The sequence below is a fragment of the Arvicanthis niloticus genome, chromosome 1, assembly GCF_011762505.2.
Source record: "Arvicanthis niloticus isolate mArvNil1 chromosome 1, mArvNil1.pat.X, whole genome shotgun sequence".
NCBI lineage: Eukaryota > Metazoa > Chordata > Mammalia > Rodentia > Muridae > Arvicanthis > Arvicanthis niloticus.
The window spans coordinates 19,306,958-19,317,973 of NC_047658.1; the positions used below are offsets into that span (position 1 = coordinate 19,306,958).

Below are 11,016 nucleotides of genomic sequence, written 5' to 3' on the forward strand. Positions count from 1 at the left end.
CTACTGCTATTACCATAGTCATAAGCTCACATTTTTGAATTTCCTTCTAAGTAAAGACTTAAAAAGTGTTGGTGTACAGGCAATTTCACTGGCCTGCTCTCAGAGGCCTTGTGATGGCTCACGTCATCACCTGCCAACCATCACCTGCCGCTGCCAGGTGTGCCACACGTGTGTGTGGCAGATGAAAGGACCCTCCTGCCACCCCAGCTCTCTGTGCTTTGCGTTCCCTGTCACTGGTCTCCACACCCATCCCCTCCCTGCCTCCTGCCTTTGCCCTAAGGCTGCCTGTCTACAGGTCTACTTGTCTGCCACTGTCCCTTCCCCAGGTCCTCACTCCTCTCCCCTCCCCCAATAAACCTCTTCTACTCCAAATCATGGTATAATGTCTCAGGCCTTACACCCGCAAAAATGGGCCCAGCTACCCCCAGGTCCCCAAGCACATTATATTTTATAACATTGGTGCCATGACCTGGAAGGGACTCTTCTGGTGTCTGGCCACACTGCCCGCTACACCTGTAATGGATCTGCTTTCTGGTCCACAGATCGTTAGGCACTCTGTCCAACACCAACAATTGGTGAGTTCTCCTTTAACTCTCCTTAAATGCTTCTCTGAGTCTGACCATTTCCCTGGAGCAGGCTTTCTTTCTCCAGCATGGTTTCTCTTGAAAATCCTGATACCAGGTTAACCCAGTCTGCTCAGGCTTAGCCTGGGCCCCTGTCCACTGAATGACAATTCGCTGCACAGCTTTTGCCTTCTCGGTCTGGTCTCCCTTGGGTCCCTTACATCTTGCCTGGGACCTTGGCCTGGGATTCCTCTCCTCATCGGTGGGAGCAGCTTCCCTTACACCTCACTTCTAGACTAATTGAACCTGACCTCAGTGTGCTGCCTGAGTTATCAGGAGAACAGGAAATTTTTTCTCTTTTCCCTTTTTCTCATATTCCGTTTTCCTTGTTCCATGCCCTACTTGCTTCTGTCTGGTGTCCCTCCCCACACTGAGTGAATGTCTTGCTTGTAAGTTTGTAATAACTGGAAGTTGGAGACTGATAGGAGCAGAAATTGTAGCTCACTCTTTCCCCCTGCAGCATCTGCTCAGAACTGTTGTGGATAGCCCCCCACACACACACACACACACTTATATTTTGATGCTAATTCCACTTTCCTGGGAGGGGCTACAGAGGATGAGTGACTCTGTACACTGGTGACTTCTATTGAACCTTCTGCCAACCTTAATTTGTAAAATAAAGGCTGGAGCCAGTGATTGGGCAGAGAAGGGGAGGTAGAGAAATAACAATTGTTGGGGAGAGAGAGAGAGAGAGAGAGAGAGAGAGAGAGAGAGAGAGAGAGAGAGGAGAGAGAGGAAAATGGAGGAGGAAGATAATGGAGGAGGACAACAAAGGAGCAGGAGGTGGAAGGACAAACACTTGACTTGGAAAACCTGCAAGATATAAGGGATCTCATAGATGGGGAATAGAACAGGGTAGCAGTGAATCTGCCCAATCTAGGTGTGCAGCTTATATTCTTAATTATTGAGTTGTGTTTTCTTTGACTGGTCATATTTGGGTTGGAGATTTACTGCAACACAGAACCACTCCTAAGGTATGTGGATAGTTTGGATAATTTGTGAATTTGATTCCAAATTGTAGACTCCACCTGTGTCCTCTGCATGCCCCTGCCTCCTACAAGACTGCCCACCTGGACAAGGGCCCTTCCTACGCCTGGCTTTCTGCAGTCAGACTGTGCTGAGCTAATCATGCCCTCCCTTCCATCATGGACTCAGATTTTATTACGATTTGGCCCCATTTAAAGGCAAAAAAATTGGCACACCTGATTCCTAGTTCTCACTGCCATGGACAAATGATTCCCAAGTGTCCTGTGTCTCAACTCCATGCTCTGCTCCACACCTGAGGGTTCTACTTCCTCATGCTTAAAAAAAATCTTCCTCTCTGCTTTCTTTGCAATCTTCTCTTTAAAATATTAATATCACACTATTCACTCTTATCTAAGGATTTGTGAGTTGCTTATTGGGTATGGTCTAAAATCCATATAATCTGCAACAATATTTGGCTTTAAAATTCAACAAAAGGCTTATGATTTAGAATCTATACATGGATATCTGTATGTATATGTGCAAGTAACTTGGATGCAACTCATATATATATGCATATATATATATATATGTATATGTATGTATTAGGAAAACAAAGTGTGTGTGTGTGTGTGTGTGTATTAGAAAAACAATCAACTTGGCCACATGGTTTGCAACCTGCCGTGTGGTTTCACCATCTTAAGATGACTACATGGTATAAAGCAACGATTATAAAACTTCTCAGTCCGACCGAGCCCGTAGTTTATTAGTAAATCCCTTTTTAGACCAAGAAAGCGACAACAAGTCTCAAATATTTTAGATGGTGTGGAGTTTTGTATGACGATAGAAATTCAAGGTTATATTTGCTACAACATACTGTATATGTGATTCAACTCTGGTTTAAAATATTCTGTTTATGATGATGAAATTTCAAGGTTAAAAAGTTCTATTCGGATTAACAAAAGCTAATTTAAATGTATGTGTAACTCTTTATGTCTTTGCTAACTGCTCAATAATGGTCTGCTAGGTAATGTAGATAAGTAAAAACATGTTTGATAAATCAGATATATTTGATAATCAAGATTTATAAACTCCTAAGGTCTAGTCAGGTCCACAACAAGATTTACCTAGGTTCTATGTCATTAATCAAGATTTACAAATTCCTAAGGTCTACTCAACTTCACAGTAATATTTGTCTAGCTTCTTTGTCATTTATGCTTTTGCTGTTTAGATAAACTCAGCAATACAGAAATCTGCAATATTCCGTAATGGTGCAGTATAGTAGAATGAACCAAGTTGCCAGTCTCTCTATGGCCTCCATCTATGAGTTAAAAGTTTTATTTTGATACTAGAAGAGCATCAGTTCAAAATCGTGATTTTTAAGGCACAGACTTAATAGGGATGGAACATAAAGTCCTGGTCTTATAAAAGCTACTAAATTATTGCAAACCGTAAAGGATAATTAAGAAATAGAAGTTGGTAGTCAGTCACCTTATAAATAATCAAATTCTTTAATATGTTCAGGAATATATTTGTAGTCATGCTAAGAACTGATGCAATTAATTACAGAAATAAGCTTTATTAAAATCCCTGTCTACGTTTTCAAAGTAAGTAGAAAGAAGCTAAGTTTGTCTCTTTAGATAGACTTTAGATGGACATGTGGTCCTCAAACTCTTCTGAGATCTGCAGAATATGGCATTTAAAATGTTTAATAGAAAAAGCTTTTTGTGACAGACATGCCAGCTCCTAAGAACCCCCCTAGTCTTCCCCAAAGAAGATGGCTGGGCACAGAAGGCCATCACTTGGAACTTGCTGTAAATGTGCAAGGCTGGTCGCTGGGCTGTAAACGGCCCTTCGCCTCCTCTGCTGACAGCACACTGTCCAAACTGTGGACGGGCGGGACAGTGACAGCACACTGTCCACACTGCGGACGGGCGGGACAGTGGAAAGTTGACAGTTGCTTTGCCTGGACAAAGGTAGAACAACCCTCCAAAAAATTTCAACTTCACAGGAAAGTCTGTCAGCTCTTCTGGGTCTGCTGGCTGAGATGCCCCACCAACCACAGAGGAGCCTTGGGTGACTGTCCAACAGCCAGTAGTCTCTGTCATTCTTATAGACTTGGAAACTGCTTAGTCTGCACTTCCTGCTTCTCCAGATAAAATGTACCCTTCTCAGGTCTCTGATGGATTGGAAGACTGGACGAGTGAGAGAAGTACCAGTGTTACAGCAGAGACTGAGGTTTCAGATGCCTTCTCAGTCAGCTTCATGGGTGAAAATCAAGCCACAGACCTCTCTCTCTCAAAGAGCCACTACTACTAGGTCTGGACACAGTCTACCTTGTTACCAGACTCAGGAATCAGGTTTCAAAGTAACTTTTTACTCTTCCTTCTAAAGAAATGTGCTCTACAGTGACTGTTCCCAGTGATCACCGCCTGTGTCTCATGGTGAATAACTGGATAGAAAAACAAATGTAAACTTTCTGAGGTCTGAGGATACAGAGGCATGAGTTGTGGGAATCTGAGAAAGTTGTCCCCGGTCTGAGAAGGGGTTTAAGGCTGATGAATCAAGCTCCACAGGTTGGAGACATGAGAACTTAAATGACTATAAAAGGAATGGAAAATGCTTCAGGTGTCTTCCCCTCCACTACGGTGCTGTTGAATCAAAGACTTTTAAAGTTCAGAGTGAATCAGTGTGAGTTCTGATAAGTAATTAGTCTTAACTCTGGTAAAGCTTTCCAGTCTACCATCCACTGATATCATAGCTGCCATCAGGTGCGCCAGGTGTGAATAGCTAATTAAAAGACCCCCGAGCCGCCCTCCCAGCTCTCTCTGTTCTCAGTGCTCCCTCTCTCTGTTCTCAGTGCTCCCTCTCTCTGTTCTCAGTGCTCCCAGCTCTCTCTGTTCTCAGTGCTCCCTCTCTCTGTTCTCAGTGCTCCCAGCTCTCTCTGTTCTCAGTGCTCCCTCTCTCTGTTCTCCGCACTGCCCTTTGCCTCGTCTGCTGACAGCACACTGTCCAAACTGTGGATGTGCTGCTCCCCATCCGTCTGTCTGTCTACATGTCCAGTTGTCTGCCTCTGTGCCTTCCCTAGGTTTTCACTCCTCTCCCCTCCCCCCAATAAACCTCTTTTAAGCCCAGATCTGTTGCATGGCATTATTTCTCAGAAGGTACGTACACCTTGGCATGGGCTCCCCCAAAGATATTCCCCTCGCCCTGTGCCACATTATATTTCATAACAAGAAGTGTGTCTCAAACATGCTAAAAACATGTGTATCCAATCTATATACCCCACCCTCTGGAAAGACAGAAGAGTGTTCTTGCGTTTAACTCAGAATCATTTTTGGGTCCCCAGGCTTTTGCTATGACTCAGTGTGGCACAGCTGATAAACATTGGTAATGTTCTTATATCTAAGACATTTATCTCTTTCTGTAAACTTACAAAATTTTTGTAACCTTCCGGAAGTTGCAACTTATATCCACCCATCACAGGTCAAACAGACTCCAGATAAGTACTCCTAAGTTCCCCACCTGTGTAGTCCTCAATGTGGACCCTCACATCCCCCCACCCCCATTCCCTGGTCTTGGCCCCCCTACCCCCCACCCCACTCTCTGACTACAGGCCTGGAAGTTTGATAAAAAAATATTCCCACAAGCTTTTTAACTTTACTCTCTGTCCCTTCTCTATATCTGACCCAGTAGATTTCCAATCCGGTTAGCTATAGTTGCTTCTAAGGGAATTTCTGACCAGTCTGAGCCCCTGCATCCTAGACTGCTGGAAAGTAGCCTGCACTACAATAGTCCCAGGTGGTCCTGCAGAACCTGGGCAGGGAGCAAAACAGATGTCCCCCCACTTCTCTCTCCCTTTTTGTCTTTTGAATATCATTCCAGTCTTCCTGGGGACCAACAACAACACCCCAATTTCAGCAGGAAGTAGCTATGGAGGAGATTAACTAGCCCTATACCATCAACAAAAGGCTCAAATATTAAGTCCCAAGGAAACCCATGGCAAGTGGCTGAAGTGTCTAGTTAACATACCAGAGTCATCCTGTTTAGCATACCCGACCCCTGACCCCAAACCTCTCCAGCCCCTCCCCTTCCCTCCTCTCCTCTTCCCTCGGCTTCTTCAGTTCCATCTTGGCTGCATGTCCTCTTGGCTCTTGCCGCTGCTCCTGGACCTCTCTTTGTCCCTTTGCCATTTTTTTTCTCCTTTTTCTCCTCCTCTCTCACTCTCCATGGCCCCTCCCCCACAGCCGTGCTCAGGCTGGACCCTTCCAGATTCCTCTGCATCTTTATCCCTTGTATCTAAAACCATCTCAACCAGACCTTGAAGTAGCAAAGTAGCAATGCCCTCATTTTTTTTGTTGTTGTTTTTTTTTTTTTTTTTTTTTTTTTTTTTTTGAGACAGGGTTTCTCTGTGTAGCCCCGGCTGTCCTGGAACTCACTCTGTAGACCAGGCTGGCCTCGAACTCAGAAATCCGCCTGTCTCTGCCTCCTCATTTTTTAAATACAACCAGGTTCTGGCTTCCAGGCACAGCCTTGCCGTAGTGGCGTTCCCAGCTGAGCTATTTTTACATGACTAGAAAATGCTTTTTTTTTTTTTTTCCTATGCTCATCACATTCCCCTTTGTTTTTTCTCTCTGAGTCTCCTTGATCTTCACTCTGTCTTCCTCTCTGTCCCTCTACGCCCTCTCTTCCCCGGCCTAGTCTTCTCTGCCAGCCATCTTTACTATGCTACTTTCTCTCCCTGTACTGGACTCTTCAGATGCCTCTGGCTGCTCTCATATCTACAACAAAAACCTTCCGCTTAACCAGACCTTGAAGCTGTCATGCCCTCACTTTATAGACAAGGTCTCTCTAAGTTGCTCAGGCTGAATTCATTCAGTTACCTAGCCTGGCCTTGGAAGTTTGCCCCCTTTTTTCAGCCTCTGAGGTATCTGGGATGTTAGGCCTGCTCCACCAGGCTCATCTTGGCACCAATCCTATGGTGGGAAAATACTAGAAAAACACACTTTGAAATCAAACCTGTTAATCTCTGGGCTTTTGATCTGAGGGCTCTGAGTCTCCTGCTGCAAACAGGAACACAGGAAGGCTTGTTTGGCTTCTGAGAAAAGGGAAAGTAGCATATTTTGGAATAATGATTTCAGGCTGCCTCAAGAAGGGACATAATGACACAGAGACCAAAGGGCAAAGAAAGGCCGGGAGCCTGCTGAGAAGTCACATCTAGTTTTGGGGGAAAGAGGAGGATTGTGGGACTAAGAGGAGTGGCTCACACCTTTAATCCCAGCACTCAGGAGGCATGCTGATCTCTGAGTTCAAGGCCAGCCTAGTCTACAGAGTGAGTTCTAGGACAGCCAGCCCCACACAGGGAAACCCTGCCTAGAAAAGTCAAAAAAAAAAAAAAAAAAAAAAAGGGTGGCTATGGCCAGAGCCATGACCTGACCTTGACTTTTGCCTCAGACAATTTGTAGAACCATAGGAGCACAGTGCGGATACCCAGAGCTGCTCGGGTATCACGAGTTCATGTCACCTTTGAGGTCTTCCCAGGGGGAACATCAGATAACAGCTGGGGAAGGGAGCTGGATTCACAGCACTTGTGATGGAAAAGTTAGGAGAGGAGCTTGGGTGAGTTTGGGAAGACCAAGGACTGTGGGGAGGACTGTAAGCTGAAGCCAGGGAAGACTGAAGAGCAGCAGTTTGGCTCCAGCTGAGATGGCAATGGGAGGAGCCTAGAGACTCTCTTTGTTTTCTGTGGTCAGGAAGATCAATCAATCACCACGTACCTGGCCTCAGTTGGAGGGGTGTGGTAGTGGAAAGAGGTCCCAACTTTGAAAGAGGAACCCTTCTCCAGTTCCCTAGAAGCAGAGGGATAAGCTGTTTCAATGTAGTCCAGGCTGACACCTAACTTAGCAATCCTCCTGCCTCAGCCTCTTGAGTGCTAGTATGACAAGCATAAGCTGCTGTACTCACCTCTTTCTACCCTGCGCCCTTTGGCTCGGCGTCTTCAGCTTGCCTTTTCCATCCAGAGAGTGCCCTACCCCCAGCATCTCTTCCACATCAGCTCAGAGAAAGGTACAAGGCTGGCTCCACCCCATCAGTGCCATTCCTGTGACTGGCACTGGTTTCACCCTGTTCCGTCCCTGTGCCAAGGTACACCGACATTAGGACTCTCAGGACAGTTTCTCAGAGTAGCTGCCACACTGAAATCTCCAATAGAGGATGGGGTGCTGTTACGGATGGAGCCGGGATCTGAACCACCACCACTATCACCCCCCATGATGGGGCAGCTGCAGGTTTCTGAGGGCCCCTAGGCTGATATGGAAGTCAAGGATATGAGAACAGGAAAATCCAGTTACAGCCAGCCCAATTCCGCTTTTCATCTACACTTGTTCCTAGAGTCAGCAGCAAGGAGAGAGCTGAGAGGTGAAGGGGAGACTGGGGCTAAGAAGCCAACCAGCAGGGCAGGATGGCAGATGGCGTGCAGGAAGTCGGGCTATGGGGGAGCTGGGGGAGCACAGAGCTGGTGAAGCAGGAGCTTGGAATTGAAATTGGAGACCCAGGAATTGGAAAAACTAAGATCGTGGAACTCAGGATCTGGAGGGCTCAAGGGCTGAAGGGACTAGCTGGGGACTTCAGACTACAACTCCGGATGGGAGCCCAGAGTCTGGAAGAACCAGGGTCTGAGTCCTGCTTCTCAGCAATGGCATGTCCTTCCAGAGAGCCCTGGGGTGGGGTCAGAGACCAATGCATCAGTTCCTGGATCCCTTGGGCCTGTTGATCTCTAGGGCTTCTCAGGGCACAGGAGACCTGCCCCAACCTTCTCACCTGTGCTCACCTCTTCTGGCTGTGGTAACAGAGAAATGACCTATGAATGGACGGCAGGGTGGCTCTGCAGACTGGTGGCTCAGTGTGCTTTCCAGCTTGGCTCTTCATTCAGTACCACGGAAGCGTCCAGAGTCTAACTACAGCCCTAGATAGAAACTCCACCCAGGATGTACCTGCTGACATCCTAGAACCAGAGAGGCTGGGCCTGGAGGAGTGAGTCAAAGGTTAGCTTCCTCTCAGGTGCCTGCCAGGATGACAGCCAGGAGGGGCAGTCTGAAGAAGCTGGCACAGTCCAGCCCTGCCTTCCCCTGCAATACTGCAGACCCCCAAGAGCCTCAACCTCATTTAACAAAGACACTTTTTTGGTTGTGTGTGTGTGTGTGTGTGTGTGTGTGTGTGTGTGTGTGTGTGTGTGTAGGGCTATCCACCCTGTTAGCAGGTGTGCTTTTCAACTTAAAAAAGTGCACACGTGTGGAGTTCTGAGGACTACTTTTAGATATCCTCACTTTCCAACTTGGTCAGGGTCTCCTCTGTTTCTGTCATGCTGTGTATCTCAAGCTGGGTGGCTTGAGAGACGTTGCCTGACTCTTCTCTCTCTGCCTCCCCCCTCACTGCAGGAGAGCTGGTGTTAGGATTAGGTGGTAGGTGCTTTCATCTGTGAAGCCATCTTACTGTCTCTCTTCTTTACCTTCTTTGGTGCATGTGCTGGGAATTGAACTCAGGTCTTCAGGCTTGCATAACACACATTCTAACTGAACTATCTCTTCAGTTCATTCGTTTTGAAGCTTTTTTTTTAAAAAGAAATATTTTATTTTATTTTTACTTATGTGTGTCTTCCTGTGTGTATGTGTGTGTGTTCAGTGCCTGCAGAGGCCAGAAGAGGGTATCAGATCCGCAGAAGCTGCAGTCACAGATGATTGGGAGCTGTCCAATGTGGGTTCTGGGAATGAACTCCAGGTCCTCTATGAGGACAGCAAGTGACCTCAGCTGCTGAGCCATCTCTCTAGACCCTAGCTTTTAAGTCTTTTGAGATAATGTTTTCCTTATGTTGGCTAGCCTGAAACTCACTGTAGACCAGGCTGGCCTTGAACCTGAAACAATCCTTCTTCCTCTGCCTCCTGAGTGCTGGGGATATAGGTATGTGTGCCAGCATGGCTGGCTACACTGTTTTCTGAGACTGCTAACTAGTAGGCTGGCTGGTAAACTCTCCGGATACCTCTCCAACTCCAGTACTGGCATTTCAGGTTTGTGTCACCACAGCTAATGTTCTTATATGGTTTCTGGGGCTCAAACCTGGTCCTCATATTTGTGTGGCAAACCTCCATGGATTGAGTCATTCCCTCGCCCCTGGGTTTGACCTGATCTGGGGATTGAACTCTGGTCCTCATGCTCAACGAGGCTTCACCAAATGAATGAGCTTGAAAGCCAACAGTATACAAAGATTCTTTCCCCCCTCCATTTTTGGTGTGTAGGGAGTCGAATCAAGGCCTCATGAACCATACACTCAGCCTGATCTCTTTAGCTCTGAGATAGGGTCTCACTATGTAGCCCTGATTTGCCTGGAACTTATGTAACCCTGGATGGCCTTGAAATCAAAGATCTACCTGTTTCTACCTCCCAGGTACTAAGATGAATATAGTATGCACCCCTAATACTAGGTACTCTTAATAGATCTATGTGCACAGGAGAAAACAAAGTACAGAGAGGGAAGGTAACTTTCCTGAAGTCACACAGCCATTTGAAGCCAGGCAGGCTGAGGCTTGGCAAAGGCCACACAAAAAACAACTCTTGTTACTTCTGTCCATGTTCTGTTATTGTTTGTTTTGTTTGTTTGTGTTGAGACATGGTCTCTCTAGAGCCCTGGCTGTGCCAGATCTCATTATGTATGTAGGCCAGGCTGACCTCAACCTCCCCAAGATCCATCTCCCTCTGCCTCCTGAGTGCTGGCATTAAAGGAGTACCACCAATATTAAGATAAGGTGATGAAAAGGGACCTTTGCTCTGCTCTGGGAGAGTGAAAGGCCAACTAACAAGATAGAACAGGAGGTGGGGGAGAGAGAACTAACAAGACAGCGGGAAGAGAAGAGAAGAGAAGAGAAGAGAAGAGAAGAGAAGAGAAGAGAAGAGAAGAGAGAAGAGAGGAGAGAGAGGAGAGAGAGGAGAGGGAGGGAGATCTTTTAAAGGGGTGCTTGTTGCTATGCAACTCTTAGCGCTATAACACTGGAGATGTGTTGCACCTGTCTTTGGCAGACGACATTAGCTGCTGCCACTGAGTTACTCAAAGCCAGGCTGGCAGGCCGCCAAACTTACAGCAACCACTCCCAGCAAATTTTGTTACTATTTGTAATTTTTATTTTTGCTACAAGGGATGGAGTTGGGCACCATTTGTGCTGATCTGTTGCATCACCCCAAGTTACCCCAACCCTAGTTTCCTTGTTTGTTTGTTTGTTTATTTTTAAATCTCTGTCCACCAAGCTATAATGAATGGTCCATGCCTGTAAGCACAGACTCAGGTGGCAGGAGCAGTAAGACATCCCAAGTGTGAGGCCAGCCTTCCATACTGAGTTCTAGGCAAACCAGGGCTACAGAGGCAAACCCTGTCTCAAAACCC

At 46.5% G+C, this 11,016-nt stretch overlaps 1 protein-coding gene across 1 annotated transcript in view; it reads right to left on the reverse strand.

Annotated features, from left to right (window-relative positions):
- Positions 1-8,554, reverse strand: part of LOC117724308 (fucosyltransferase 2 (H blood group)) — an 18,988-nt gene extending 10,434 nt beyond the window's left edge. The window contains exon 1 of the mRNA XM_034523995.2: positions 8,406-8,554. The gene's annotated coding sequence lies outside the window, so the exon portion shown is untranslated. The remainder of the gene's footprint in view (positions 1-8,405) is intronic.
- Between the last annotated feature and the right edge of the window lie 2,462 nt (positions 8,555-11,016).